General features: G+C 45.3%; 1 protein-coding gene across 3 annotated transcripts in view; it reads right to left on the reverse strand.

Annotated features, from left to right (window-relative positions):
* The window catches only part of LOC144797647 (protein S100-A16-like), a 119,068-nt gene that overhangs the window by 44,424 nt on the left and 59,210 nt on the right, over positions 1-15,434 (reverse strand). Inside the window, exon 2 of one of the 3 annotated variants that reach the window (XM_078668351.1) lies at positions 14,045-14,243. The exons of the other annotated variants lie outside the window; for them this stretch is intronic. The gene's annotated coding sequence lies outside the window, so the exon portion shown is untranslated. The remainder of the gene's footprint in view (positions 1-14,044; positions 14,244-15,434) is intronic. 3 annotated transcript variants of the gene reach the window in all.

Here is a 15,434-nt window from a genome sequence, read left to right on the forward strand (position 1 = left end):
ACATGTGAAAAACAGGGTTTTACTATCAAGTAGCACAATGTAAATTTCAAGCAACTGCTGAGTGAAAATTAAAACGAATCTTCACCGTTGTTTAACTTTGGAATATACAATTTCCCAATGTAAAAAATACCTGGTAGCTGTAATCTATATAAATGATTAAATTATACAGGGTATATATATTAAGCATGAATTACTAAAATTGGGTAATTCAAGTTTGTGAAACTTAATTTTATTTAATACGTGCAATAAATGTCCCCAGAACACGAAAACATCTGACAAAACCACTAAAAGGGTCTATTTCATTACACTACATAGGCAGTCTAAAATGGCCGACTTAGTTGCATCAAATAGTACTGGGGTTGGGACTAGGTTTCGAGTGAATCGAACCGGAAGTGACGCATGCCAACAATCGGGCAACACTTCCTACTTAAATATATGGCGCCACCCGTCCAAACAAACACTGCAACTTATATGAAGCAGAAGGGACGAATAACTTCCCGTGAAGACCACTACGATAAGGTAAGATATAAAAACAGCAGAGGGGATTAATTAACTATTTAAATTGCGGTCCACACGCAAGTATGTGGGACTGTTTTGGAACTAGCGCGCATGACAGAGCTGTTGACGATATCAGGAGGCAGACCCGAACGGGTTTCTGTATTATGTAAAATTGATTGACACTGGGTAAATATACGTGGGGAGCACCAAGAACAGACGAGACACGGCAGTGTCCTTCTCCAATAAGCACAATAGGATAATAGACGGGGAGCACTTTCAAATATTAGAACAGCCCTTTCCTCATTAAATATCCGTGTTAAACTTGTAACACGCTATGTGGTTTCCCAAATAAGCACAATAAGATAATAGACGGGAAGCCCCTTTTTATAATTTTATATTTTATATACTAGTACAGCACTTTCTTCGTTATATACCAGTGTTAAGCTTGCAATACGCTATGTGGCTTTTTCTTAAAACTCTTCACGAGTAATGTCAAAAAACGGATATCGCCTTATAGCCCCAACTAAAGTCTGATATATTAATTACAGCTTACAAAGAGTGAACCATTATTTTGGTCAACACATCGACGAAGCTTCTATAATACCCACGATATACCCACTAGAACCCCTTTGAGGGTTGGAATTATCACCTCAAATAACGTAAGTAACTTTACCAATTCATCATGAGCAAAGTAAATGTTGTACTTGATGTACCAATCAGGACGACTCAGAACTTACAACCTGCTTCCATATTCCCTCACACAGAACGAAAAGCAGCATTGGAGAATAGGTACTAAACGCATGGTTCCTAGATAAGCATGAACCCACTTTAGAACTCACAAAAAATATTCACAACTAAAAGAATTTGCATGCCACCCCCAAGATAACGATAATGACACCCTCACCGGTCTCTCCATACCTTCTAATGGGCTCATACTTCCTATGATGTTAAGAAACAACAAACTGTAGACAAATCTTTGTTTATACCAACAAGCATGCACCAAATGTGGTAACTAGAATGTCACAGCACTAGCATGCCTTCAAATGTTGTAACTTGAATATCACACCACCACGAATTTTTTAATAACCACATGATGTTGATTAAAAGACCTGAATAAATGTTATGATCAAAAGTAATGTGCTACAACATTACCATTTTCTTTAAACAGCCTTGAAAAAGTCGGGGGTTACATTCCCCAAAACGACGAAACACGTGTTGGCTGTGACGTCTCCTGCAATAAACAACAACCAACCCTGAACAAAAGGATTAAGAAATTTATTTTTTGGTGTACGAACTGTATTGTGGAAACACTTGTATATATCAATAACGTAGAATACCAAACGTGTGCTAAGGAGTACCAAGCATTGTGCTGCTGTGTGTAGGATGCCCCTAAGTGAGGAGCCTGGGATGCCATGGTGTAGGGCATTACTACCAGACAGATCCAAGAGTATGAGGAATTAACAGATTTCTGAAATCACGTTCTGGAAGAAATGGTTTGACTTTAGAAGCGAGAGCTGCTACCCAGCTGCCTTTGTTTTTTGGCAGTGTTTCCACGAGGATGAGTTTGGTGTCCAGGATGAATCCAAGTGACTTGGCATTTGGTGAAAGTTGCGGTCTGAAGTTGTCACGGTTCAGGTAATTGAGCCAGGTTTGTACTAGATCTTCTTTGTTGTTCTCGGCAAATAACGGACATTCTGTCATGGTTTGGTTGAGCTTCAGGTAGATGTTGAACATCTAGATTCGGATGATGTGCAAGCAGCGTTTGAGGAGTTGGATCTCTGAGGCAGAGGAGATTTTCAAGTACTGTTGTACATCATTCGCATATTGGACAATCTTGATGCTGTATTGCACCAAGCGGCTCTAAGTAAAGGTTGAAGATGATGGTAGGCAGGATAGAACCCTTGTGGAATCCACCGGTGATAGGGATCTGGAGGTCCACATGTGAGCAAATTGGTGGAGGTAGGAAGGGTAGGAGGACCATTGAGGGACACTGCCAGTGAATACCATTCGAGACTCAAGAGTGCGTACAGGGGTGGGGATGGTCAACTTGTGTCTACAGGCAGCAGTGAGATCCAGCAATATCAGGGTAAGGGGGTCATCTTCATCCATGATTAAGAGGGCACTGTTTTCTATGTGTACGGTAGGGGTCTCCATGCTGCTTGATAAGACGCCAGACTCGTATTCACACCTTAGATGGTTAGCATTGATGTGATCTTAAAGTTGAACATGGACTGCTTTTGCAATGATCTTGCCGATGAACGGTAGGTGAACGAATCACCTGTAGTTAGCGAGGTCATCAGGGTCTAGTGTAGGTTTCTTTAGGAGTAGAAGGGTATGGTCTGACTTGAGCACTTCTGGGAAGATGCCACAAGTGAGGGATGCATTGATAATGATAAGTAGGGATAAAAGAGCATCCCTAGAGAGAGCTTTGAAGAAGCACAAGGGTAAAACCTCATCTTCCTAGGAAGCGGTTTTGAGGGAGTTGAGTATGTAAGTGAGATCTGGCAGAAATAAGGTTTAAAAGGCTGATCATTGCAGGATTGTATGGAAAAGGGATGGGTGTAAGAGATGAAGCCGGCTTAGTATCGTTGATGTGGTGTCGGACCTTCTGCATTCTTTCAGTAAAGAGGAGGTTGAACTCATTATACTTTTCAGTGGAGTAAGAATCTGTGGGTCTGGCAAAGGTTTCATGCAGTGCTTGATTGTCTCAAACAGTGTTCTGCTTCTGTTAGTTGCTTTATTGATTGTGTTAGTATAGTAATTTGTTTTGGCTGATGAGATAGGCTGTCTACGTGTTGCACAGAGGGAATTCAGTAGCAGGAGGTCCTCTGGAGTTCTGTTTTTCTTCCATTTGCTTTCCAATTGGCGGATGGAATGTTCATTGTCAGCAAGGTCTTTAAATACAAGATGGTGAATGCACATACTTCCATATGCGTGTTGTGATTGGGATGCAATATTCACATTGTTTTTTGAAAAGTGATTTTATTTTTTTAGAATGGTGTTGGCATCGGATGTGGAGATAATAGAGTGAGAGATGACTTCATGCATTAGGATTTCTATGGAGAAGTCTTTGAAGGGTTTGATGGTTTGTTTTTCTCTTTTGTATTCACCTTGGTGTATTGGTAGTATGGCAAGCAGGGTGTTAGGGATGGTAAAATGGTCAGTCCAGTCAAATTGTGCAATCCTCATTGCTCTTTGTTCAATGTTTCAATCTCAAAGAATGAATGGGTGTTAAGTGGTCGAAAAGGGAACAAACGTATTATAGAAAATTGATAGAGGATGGGTTAAACCAAAGAATATAAAAATTGAATCCACATCTTCCAGTAAGGACATCCTGATTTATACAGTCAAGAAAATGTCATGGTTGTGTCAAAGGAAGAATGAGAGCGCTCTCATCTGCAAGAATATTGAGCCAGCTGGTGAACTGATGCAGATCCAATAATGTGAAAGAAATAGTTGGTACATAGTATTATAACGTAGGCAACCGAAGACAAAAACCAATAAAAGATTAAGCAGTGACAGGCCATTTGTGGGTGGCTTTTGTTACATAAACACACACTAAAACAGGCAAGCATAGGCATCACATGCATACCCAAAGGTATACCACCAATAGGCATGTACGTGCACATGAAGGCAACACACTAGGGTGCTACTACTGTATGGTTGATATTGCTCTAATTCCCCAAGAGGCAGCTTTTACGATTGTATATCCAGGTACTCATACTAGATACTACTCATACCTCATGCCAGGTATTGCTACCATAACACCAGAATCTCTCACGTTACACCAGATATTTACATCATTTGCTTAGGCATTTTCACTGCATGCCAAAGCTCCCTTATGTGCTGTTAGGGGTCTACAGAAGCAGACATATCAGTGGCTCGGCAGCATGTGGCTTAATATACAGAGTTTATTTTGCTTTTCTTTATGCAATCATATAAAAGTAAAACAACTAGAATTGTATATAAAAAGATATACATCAGTAGGTCAACGTCTTTTGCAAAACATCTAACTATAGATATGGGTGTGCATGGCTTTAAAGGCACACAAGTAATATCAGTGATTCTAGTGTTAGTGGTTCTACCGCACAAGCACGTCATTGGTTACAAAGGCATTGACGGGCGCCCCACAAATGCACATACTCATACTAAAAGTTCTGTCCATGGCCTTTTGTACAAATGAAGTTCAACCATTACTTCACCTCGCTACTGTCTCTGCAATAGTGTTAATCAGTAAATGGCAATTACTTTGACAACATGTTTACTTTGCGTACATTTACTGAGTTAAATAGTCAATTTGCCCAAGCGTCAGGAAAATTACTTTGAAGTCTAATTTAGTATAAAGATATGCGACGGATAAGGTTTTAATGAATACATTTATCCTAAATACTTCTTAATAAGCCACAACCTGTATAACAAGGATGGGGTAGGTACTCTTTCTGAACGTAAGGGAGAATTTGCTTATATTATTGTCAAAACTTAACATCACACACAAAGGAAACACATTTGAATGTATAAATGTTTCTGTGTTTTGAGAACCACCAAATGTAGTTACAATGTATTCATATATGGTTGCTCCAAATAGATACATCAAGGGGTGCTTGTGTCACCCCATTGTTATGTAATGGTAAGTTAGTATAAAAGCAAAAGACAATAAATTAGCATTTAGTGATGACAATGTGCTCTTGTTTAACTTATGGTAAGTGTTAACAGTAAATACCTGAACTTATTAGTAAACTAAAATTAACGAAGGGATGAATTAAATGTTCGAGTAAATTTGCTGCATTAGATTTTGCTTAAAATATATCAATAACATTTATACTTAGGGTGAGAATTACATTAACATTAATAAATACATTAACAATGATTTTAATAAAGGCAAGTTAGGATACAGTAAAGGACATTGCAGTGTTACAGACAGAAGGTTAAGTAAAGCGGTCCTTTGAATATACATTTTTAGAATACATATCAAGAACAACACTCAGAAAGCTATACTGAGAATGGACAACCATTCAAAAAACAAGGATCCACAACTCCAACTTGGCATCCATCTTGCTCAACCCCAAAATGAAAATTGATGGACACTCAGTTGTGTGGACTGACTGGTCGAAGAAAGGAATCAATCTGGCCAAACTTATTTGTCGGGACCTCTCCAATCCCCTACTCCGATTTGCAATAGCGCTACCAGTTGGAAAACCTTGATTTCTACAAATTTCTAAAACTTAAGGTTCAGTTATCTAAACTTTAAGTTCTAAATAAAGAACCATCACTACCTGACCTCGTTACTAGCTTATGTAAAGCTGGCCAAGTGGTTTCCAAAGTATACAAGCTACTACTGCAAAATCAACTAAACTTCATTCACAAAATGAACAAAAATGAGAAGTAGAACCACGCAAACACAACATAAAATTTGATTGGAAGAATATTTACAAATCCCCTGTCACAAATTAGGTATCGCTAACGCTGTCCCAAACTAAATGTATTATCATTCACAGATCCTTCTGGGCCCCTGGAAAACTACATTAACTTAATCTATGACCAGATCCTAACTTGTGGAATTACGAGATCACAAAGGTGACCTTGCTCATATGCTCTTTTACTGTTCCACACTGCAAAAATACTGGGGTAGCATTTTTAAGATTATAAAATGTACCTTGGGCACTACCCCCTCTCATGAATACTCATATGTATTATTAGGCAACTGGATCCACAAATAACAAAGGAAGCTGGCATGTTTCTTCTAGACTTGAAGCTATCGCTAGCTTGTAAACTAAATCTCTCCAATTGGAAGAACCCCGGCATTGTATCCTTTCATATGTGGGGAGAGTGGCTTGCATTTCTTAGAGGAGCAGACAATGCTGCATTGCAAATTACTCCCAGGCGAACTCCCACCAGGCCTATGTGGGGTTCACTCGACTATGCTACCGTATTGTTCATACCATCTTAGACAGACAGCTCTCCCACTATGAACTGAAGCAAAAGATGCACTATGTACTCCGTCTTAACTATTTGTTCTTAACCACCAATAAAGCAACCCATAAAGAACAAACAATCAGCTCACTGGAAATCACTCCCTCACAAAGACCATCAGTTGTTCACTGTATTTTCAACTGTGCATATACAAGATGCAACTACTGCACAGTCTTACCCTCCTCCCCATATCTTGTTTTGCTCTTATACCTGCTCAACTTGTGCTTGTTAATGTCATATTACATATGGTAATCCTCATTACTCCGGGTTCCGTAGTCCTCAACCCTTTCACTACTAATGAGATGGATCCATCTCCTGACAGAAAAAAAGAAAAGAAGGAATGCTGGACCTACCCCCACCCTTCCCCCCCTCCCGCCGGGAGTACAAAAGGGTACAGGTCCCAGCATTCCCTCTGAATTACCAAGCCCAAAGATGAAGGCCGGCACAAAGGGAGGGAGGGAGGGAAGTCATGAAGGTGTCGAGGACTACGGGACCCGGAGTAATGAGGATTACCATACGTAATATGACATTACCCCCAGGTCCCTCCGTCCTCGACACCTTCACTACTAATGAGACATACCAAAGCCGCAACCCGGCCTTCATCCCAAAGAAAAAATCACAACAAACCACCAGGACAACACAGAAATCCAGAGATTTATTGGAGACAAAGAAATCAAGGGCAAACACAACCCAACACCCCCAAAGCAAAACCACCCTCCTCACCCAGCAAATTGGGAAGGCGATAATGCCGGATGAAAGTATTGGGAGAAGCCCAAGTGGCCGCCCTACAAATGTCAGACAGAGGAACACCCCGAACCTCAGCCCAAGAAGCAGCCACCCCCCTAGAGGAACGACCCTGAACACCCACCGGAGGAGGGGAACCAGAAAGGGAGTAGGCCAAAGAAATGACCTGCTTCAGCCAGCGACCAATCGAGACAGAGGAAGCCCTACGCCCCCGGGAAGCAGCCCCAAAGAAGACAAAAAGGGAATCAGAAACCCGAAAATCAGCCGTGCGCTCCAGATACACCCGAAGAGCCCGGCACACATCCAGCAAGGACCAACAAGTACCCCCCGGGGAATCAAAACCAGGGCCCAAAGCAGACAAGACCAACTCCTGGGATCGGTGAAACTGAGACGCGACCTTAGGAACGAAGGAGGAGTCAAGGCGAAGAACCACCCCATCCTCCGAAAAGGACAATAAGGGCTCACGCGCCATCAAGGCCCCCAACTCACCAAGGCGCCTAGCAGAGGTGATGGCCACCAGAAACACAACCTTCAAGGTGACAAACTTTAAGTCCACGTCCGACAAGGGCTCAAAAGGAGGACCAAGTAAAACCCGAAGGACCAAAGGCAAATCCCACAAAGGAAAAGAAGGCCTGGACACAGGACGAGAAAGGGAAAAACCACGCAGGAGACGAGAAACCAAGTCCTCATCATCCGACAGGGTACCCCAAGGGGAACGGAACGCCCTCACAGCCGCCCACTGCGCACGCAAAGTGGACACAGCCCAACCCTTCTCGAAACCATCCCACAAAAACTGAAGCACAGCCTGTAAGGGACATAAAGGGGAAAGGCCCAGCTCCGCACACCAACGAGAGAAATTACCCCAATGACGATCATAAGACCGGAGGGTAGAAGGCCTACGGGAACCCTGAAGAGCCACAGCTAAATGCTCCGGGAAGCCACGTCGCCGCCACCCCTGCCTCTCAACCTCCACACCGACAGCCGCAACCGGAGAAGAGACAGGGACGGAGACGAACGCAGGGGAGACGGGGACAGGGGGAGAAACCAAGGGCCCCGGACCGCCAGCAGACAAACCGTCGAAAACCAAGACCTCCGAGGCCAAAAGGGCAGGACCACAACCACCTCCCGAGACTCCAGGCACAGGCGCGCCAGAAACCGAGGAATCAGCGCCAGGGGAGGAAAGGCATAAAGCAGGCGAGACGGCCAAGGGATCGACAGGGCATCCACCCCCCAACAACCCTCCTGCCGAAACCGGGAGCAGAAGCGAGGAAGCTGAGCATTCTGCCGGGAGGCAAAGAGGTCCAGAAAGGGACGCCCAAACCTCTCGCACACAAGCTGAAACGCAGCCCGGGTGAGAGACAACTCCAAAGACCCCGGAAAGCAGCGACTCAGGGCATCCGCCACAAAGTTGTCCACTCCCCGAATGTGAACCGGCGTCAGAGACAGAAGGTGACCCTCCGCCCAACAGAACAGGGGAACCACCACAGCATTCAGGGAGGCCGAACGGACCCCACCCTGATGGTTCAGATACGCCACGGTCACCGCATTGTCCGACCGAACCAAAACGTTGTGACCCAGAAGCAGGGACCGAAACCCCATCACAGCACGACAAACAGCCGATAGCTCCCGCCAATTGGACGAACGACGATACTCCAGAACGGACCAGCGACCCTGAAGGGACCGAGACCCTAAAGTCGCCCCCCAACCCAGAGAGCTGGCATCCGTCGTCAAGACCAGAGAAGGGGAAGGCTGCAGAGGGAGACCCCGGGACAGATGCAACCGCGTGGACCACCAAAGGAGAGCCGGGAGAACCACAGGAGAAACCGACAGCTGGAACTTCAGATTCCCAGACACAGGATTCCAGTGGGACAGAAGATAACCCCACAGAGGGCGCAGATGGAACCGAGCCCAAGCCACCGTAAAAACCGTCGCCGCCATCAGACCCATAAGCCTCAACCAGAGGCGCACCGGAAAACAACCCCCGCCCGAAACAGCCGGGCCAGAGACACCAGGGTCCGGATACGAGGGACAGGCAGGAACACACGGTTGAGGTTCGTACGAAACCGGGCCCCAATGAACACCAAGTCCTGAGACGGGGACAACTGACACTTCGGGAAGTTGATCAGAAACCCGTGCGGACTCAACGCAGAGCAAACCACCTCCCTGGCCTCCAATAACAGGACCCTGGACGGAGCATGGATTAACCAATCGTCCAGGTAGGGATACACCATCACCCCCTGGAGATGAAGCCAAGCGACCAAAGGAGCCACCACCTTCGTAAAGACCCTCGGGGCAGACCTCAGACCGAAGGGCAACACACGGAACTGGAAGTGACGCCCCTGAACACAAAACCGCAGGAAGCGACGGGACCGAGGATGCACCGGGACGTGGTAGTAGGTATCCTGCAAATCCAGGGTACACATGAAGTGACCTGGAAGCACCAAAGGAATCACCCGCTGCAGAGTTTCCATGCGAAAGGGAATTTTCAGAACCCACCGGTTCATAACTCTCAAATCCAGAACCAGGCGGTAACCCCCCGTAACCTTGGGCACAAGAAAGATCAGGGAATAAAAGCCCGACCCCACCTCCACCGGAGGGACCTCCTGAATGGCCCCCTTTAGAAGAAGAGCCTCCACCCCTTGAGAGAGAGGACTCCTTTTGGACCGGCAAGCAGGCAAGGGAGTTGGGCAGACACCGGAGTCTGGAGGGGGAACAGAGAACTCCACCACATAACCCTCGCGCAGGACGTCCAACACCCAAGCGTCTGAACAGGACTGAACCCAGGCATCCAGGAAGAAGCGCAGCCGCCCTCCTACCAACAACCCAGGAACCACAGCCAAAGAGTCAGGAACGAGGCTTAGCAGGAGGAGGGGACCTAGCCTTACGATCCCGACCCCGACCAGAAGCAAACCTTCCCTGGCCCTTCCGAAACTGCCTACGAGAGGAAGGGCGGAAGAAAGGCTTAGGCTTAAAGGGAGCAGGAGCAGCAGGAGAAGCCTTAAAAGAAGAAGAGTGCTTCTTTTCCTTAAATAGTTTGTGCAACTTGTCCTCCAACTCCCCACCAAACAGCATAGAACCTTGGAAGGGCAAACACAAAGCACAAGCCTTCTGCGCAGAGTCAGTCTTCCAGTCTTTCAGAACAAGACTGCGGCGAGCTGCCACACAAGCACCACCAGAGAGGGCAGCCCCCCGCACCACGTCAAAAGAGACGTCAGAAAGAAGCTCCACCTGGCGCTCAATCTGGCCAAGAAGAGTAGAACAGTCCGTGGCATCATCCATCGACCGATAGAGGGACTTAATGTCAGAAATCAGAGATTGCGCCACATAAGTACCATAAACACCAGCCCTCAAGGCCAGATGGGAGCCAGCATACACCTTCTTGAGAGCACCATCGGCCTTCTTGTCCACAGGGTCCTTCAGTACAGCGTCCTCCGACAAGGAAGTGCAACCCACCAAACTAGCCACAAAGGAGTCAACGGGGATCGAGTCCGGGAGCTCCGTAGCCATATCCTGCAGGGGGTAAAGGCGGGCCATAAATCGGGGAACCAGAATACGATCTGGATCAGCCCACTCTCGCTTCAGAACATCCTTAATAAAGGGGTGCACAGGGACATCCACCGTGGCAGAACTCTGGAACTGCCGCAGCAAAGAACCACCAGACGTACTGGGAGTCGCCACATCCGTGAAACCCAAGTTCTCCTTGACATGCTGCAGAATCTCAGGCAGAGCGTCCTTGTCAACATACTTCCCCTTGAGATCAGAATCCCCAGCCACCGCCGACTCATCAGCAGAGGAATCAGACGACACAGGAGCAGAGGCCGCCCCCTTGCCACGAGCCCTGCCAGCACCCATCTCAGTGATGGTCTCACGAATCAAGCGCTTCAAGCGCGCATCATCACCCCCACCACGACGCCGGGACCTGGCAGGAGAAGGAGAGCGTGAGGAACTGGAGGAAGAAGAAGAAGACCTCTCCCTATGTCGCCTCTTCCTCGAACATTTGCCCATCCTCGAAAGTGTAGAAAACACCCACAGCACGTTAGAAGAAGCACAAAGCAGCAGAAAGAACAAAAAATCGCTATGCGGTACTCACCACTGCCCCGAGTTTTAAACCCTCGAGAAAACCGCCGGGACAGCAGCGCCTGACCCCACCAGGACAGAAGTCAGGCAGCGGAAACCGGAAGTCATCACCCCGTGGCAGCCAATCCGGTAACAGACAGGAGGCCACGCCCCCCAGTAAGCCCGGCAGACCAGGAGGGGCGGCCATCGGGCGAGCGCCGAGCCCACGCGGGACCAAGAGACCACGCGCGGCCACCAGAAGCGCGATCAGCCCCCCCGCCACTCCCCCCAAGCCAGGCAGGGGGGGAGAGGCCCAGGAATCCAGAAAACAAACCGAAAAGTAAGTCCAGCGCGGGAGCGTCTTCAAGCTCCTCGCGCTTCCAATCCAACTGTCAGAATGACAGAAAAAAAGAACAGAGGGAATGCTGGGACCTGTACCCTTTTGTACTCCCGGCGGGAGGGGGGGAAGGGTGGGGGTAGGTCCAGCATTCCTTCTTTTCTTTTTTTCTGTCAGGAGATGGATCCATCTCATTAGTAGTGAAGGTGTCGAGGACGGAGGGACCTGGGGGTAATGTATTATGACACTACTGATGATTTTGTGGCATGGCACAATTTGTTACTTTTTTACTTGCTTTACCATACTCTTAGTTTGTTTTTGCAAAAAACTAATAAAGATTATGGCCACATTTATCAAAGTATTTTGCATTTGGAAACTGCAAATAAAATGTGCCCGTTTCCGAATGCAAAATGGCCTTTCTGAATGTATGAAAGGCTTTGGCAATTTAGGTAATCATATTTTTTAGCGATTACCTAAACTGTGAATACAAATAGGGAATTGCAATTTGAGAATCCCTAATGCACATGTAAGAAGACTTTCGTAAATGGGAATTTTGCATTTAGTAAACGCTATTACAAACCCTGAAAAATGCACAAAACTGCATTTTTCAAAGTGCCATGTAGCGCAGTGTGCTTTACATGTGCTACTTTGTTTTTTATGGGGCTCTTCAAGGGGCCTTAGGGCCCAGGGCACCATTGTCTTTGCATTACCTAATTTGCTCTTACCAATTAGGTAATAGCAAGTTAGGTCATACAAGACCATTCGCAACGCCACGTTGGGAAAGCAGGGAGCATGGATGCCAGATTATAGAGTATCGGCACATGATTATGACTTATATAGAGAACTAGCTTACCTGTCGCACGTTGCTGCGATCTCAGAAGAAATGAAATTTAAGGAAACTTGTTATGATAACATTCAATTTAAATTGTGTCATTTTTATTGAAACGTATTCATTTTAATACGGAAAACATTTTAAAGTGTTGTTTGAATTCTGTTTATTTATTCGAGTGCTTTTGGATACACGGTATTTTTTGTTTTTCCATCCGGTGCAGACACATAAATCAGAAGGTTTTCTGACGTGTGAGCTGGCCACATACAGTTGTCCATGTGAGAAGCACGGATTCTCCAAATCTAGACCACACACTTGCAACGATTGTCCTTGTGCTTTGTTGATGGTCATTGCAAACGTGAGTTGCACCGTAAACTGTAAACGTTCAGTATTGGAAAGATTATGAGGGCCCTGGTGGGCCGATATTTAACTTTTTTTTTTTTGCCAGAAACCTTCGCGGGAGTGTACTCAACAACTTCTTAAAGTTTCATGGCGATCGGATGAATGGTGTAGTAATGCATAAAGGACAAACAGACATACTTTCGTTTTTATATATATAGATTGATCCTGACCCCTCGCTAAATATACTTTAGTAGTGCAAAGTTAAACCCAACGCACCCAGGACAGTGGTAACCGTCGCTGTTGCTACTTAATTAACGCATACATCAATAATGAGCAACCACTCGGCAGGAACATGCTGAGCACCAGTCAAGAGGAAGGAAGACTTACTGATACCATCCTGACGAGGTGTACCTGTAGCTGCATCGCAATATTATTTATATAGTGGCATATAAAGAAGTCTTAAAGAGAAGCCATCACACATCCAGTTTAGAGACATAACATGTCTCATATTACTCGAGGACAGTGTTACCTAGACACCTATGAGTAATCACTGTGACTGAGTTCTGACGAAGGCCTAGCCGAAACGCGTTGTTTGTCAACAAGCCGCCAGTCTCTGTGCATTAAGTTTCTTGTGATTTATGTATTTTAATGTACACTTCTTTTGAGTAAAGTTGAAAACAAAATGATGTGTGTACCAATGATTTAAAATGCTGACAATCTTGCTACTTGAAATGTAGAGTTATGAAAAGATATGAAATGCACCAACTGTAAAACGAAGATAATACATGTGGCTCATAAAGGAGTATTAAGACTGTAAATATATTTATCTTGGTCTATATATTATTATTTTTTTAAATCTAAAAAGAGATAAGAATATTAATAAGAAAATAATAAACTGTTTATGTTTTTCCTTGGTTAGCATTTGTGTCTTTAATGCATGTGTAATCAATGTAGTCTAGAGTTGACATGCCATCCTAATGTAAAATACACTGTGCCCGGTGTCTCCGCTTTCCAAAGTAAAATTCTATTTTCATACAAAAAAAAGAAAATTGCATACCTACGGAATTTCTCTATCTGATAAGGTCTCTTAAATGCCAACGACCCGCCTAAAAAAAAAAATCCAACGGTTTGTAGAACGCTCCCTTACGGCTGTACACGTACGAATAGTAGTACATTTATTAGAATGGGGCTTAGCATCAGCCAAGCTGTTTTGGAATCGTATTTACAATACATTCTTGTGGTATACCAAGATGTGCCGGCCTTCTCACCTTTGAGGTCCTAGGCCTGGTATTCACTTTGGCACTCGTAGGCGAACAAGTTGGAGTCCAGTTAGCTAAGAAGAGAAGATTCTGCAGTATATCCCTTCTTCACGGTCCTTTCCACCATTTTCTCAGCAGACCGGGGTTCACCTGCCCCAGCTCGTGTTATCTGGGGTTTCCTTCTTGATCATGTGACTCTTTCGCTTGCCTATGTGAAGAAGGTGTACAAAAATAATGCAATGTCCAGGCGGGTTAGCATTATGTATTCAATAACTTTGTGAGGATGAAGTTACATAGGTGGATTTCCTGGTTACTACTTTCCATGCTTTCAGTTATTAAACATATTCCAGACTTTGAGGAGGCAGAGAGAGTGATATTTATTAAAACACGACAACGCATTGCTTTACAGAACGCTCAGCGACAGACCAAACTGGGTAAATGCAACATGCTCTCATTAACATTAGTTTTTTGCAGTTTGAGTAATTCCCAGGAAGGCATGAGTTGATACTTTAAAAAAGCCCCAATGAAAAACATAACACCACTTTTCAAGTCACACCATCCAAACAGCACCAGCACAGCTCTTTCATTCCATGTGCACACCAATTGTACAACTTAACTTATTCAGACCAACCTCATAGCATCAAGAAAGCTGAGGGATGGCTTCTCACCCACAGCATTAATACCTCATCAGCAGATCTAACAGGGGCTCATTTACAATTTTCTTTCAGTATCTCCACGGCAAGCATCTTTCACTCACACTGAGGATGAACTTTTAACCAAGGGCTTCTTTCGCTCACATAACGTGCATTTGTAAAGCGCACATTCACCCCATGCCTCTTGGCCGTTAATAACAGAGTCTTTTCTTACCCAACTGAGTGGTACTCATGTTATCGACCGCAGAAGGATGAAAGACTGAATGGTCCCGCCAAGATTTGAAGCTGTGACGATGAGGTCGAACACAGGCCCCTACAGTGGGCGCATTAGTCCACTGAGCCACACGCCCCAGCTCATAGCATCTGCCTAGTACTGGAATAACTCAAACACACATCCCATCTGCACAGCTTCTCAGATACAAATGCCTTCTCCTAACCTCCACACACCCTAGAAAGGAGGTCGCAGAAATGGTGCAATGGGCCCTAATGTGAATGAGATGAAATGAAATAAAAACAGCAATTGTTAAGCGCAAAGCTACCCAGGGGCATGCCAGCGCTATGGCAATAACCGAGACGGACATCGCAGCATACTCAAAGGAAAAGCCAAGTCTTCAGTAAAATGGCCTCCAAGCCAGAGCGGTTAGGGAGCACATGCCAGCCATAATGAGGTGGAGCGTCCCCCTCACATTGGGCCTCTGTGTCACTGCACTTACAACATAAACAATAGCTAAATCCTTACCAGGACG

Source organism: Lissotriton helveticus, chromosome 12, assembly GCF_964261635.1.
Source record: "Lissotriton helveticus chromosome 12, aLisHel1.1, whole genome shotgun sequence".
NCBI classification, from domain to species: domain Eukaryota; kingdom Metazoa; phylum Chordata; class Amphibia; order Caudata; family Salamandridae; genus Lissotriton; species Lissotriton helveticus.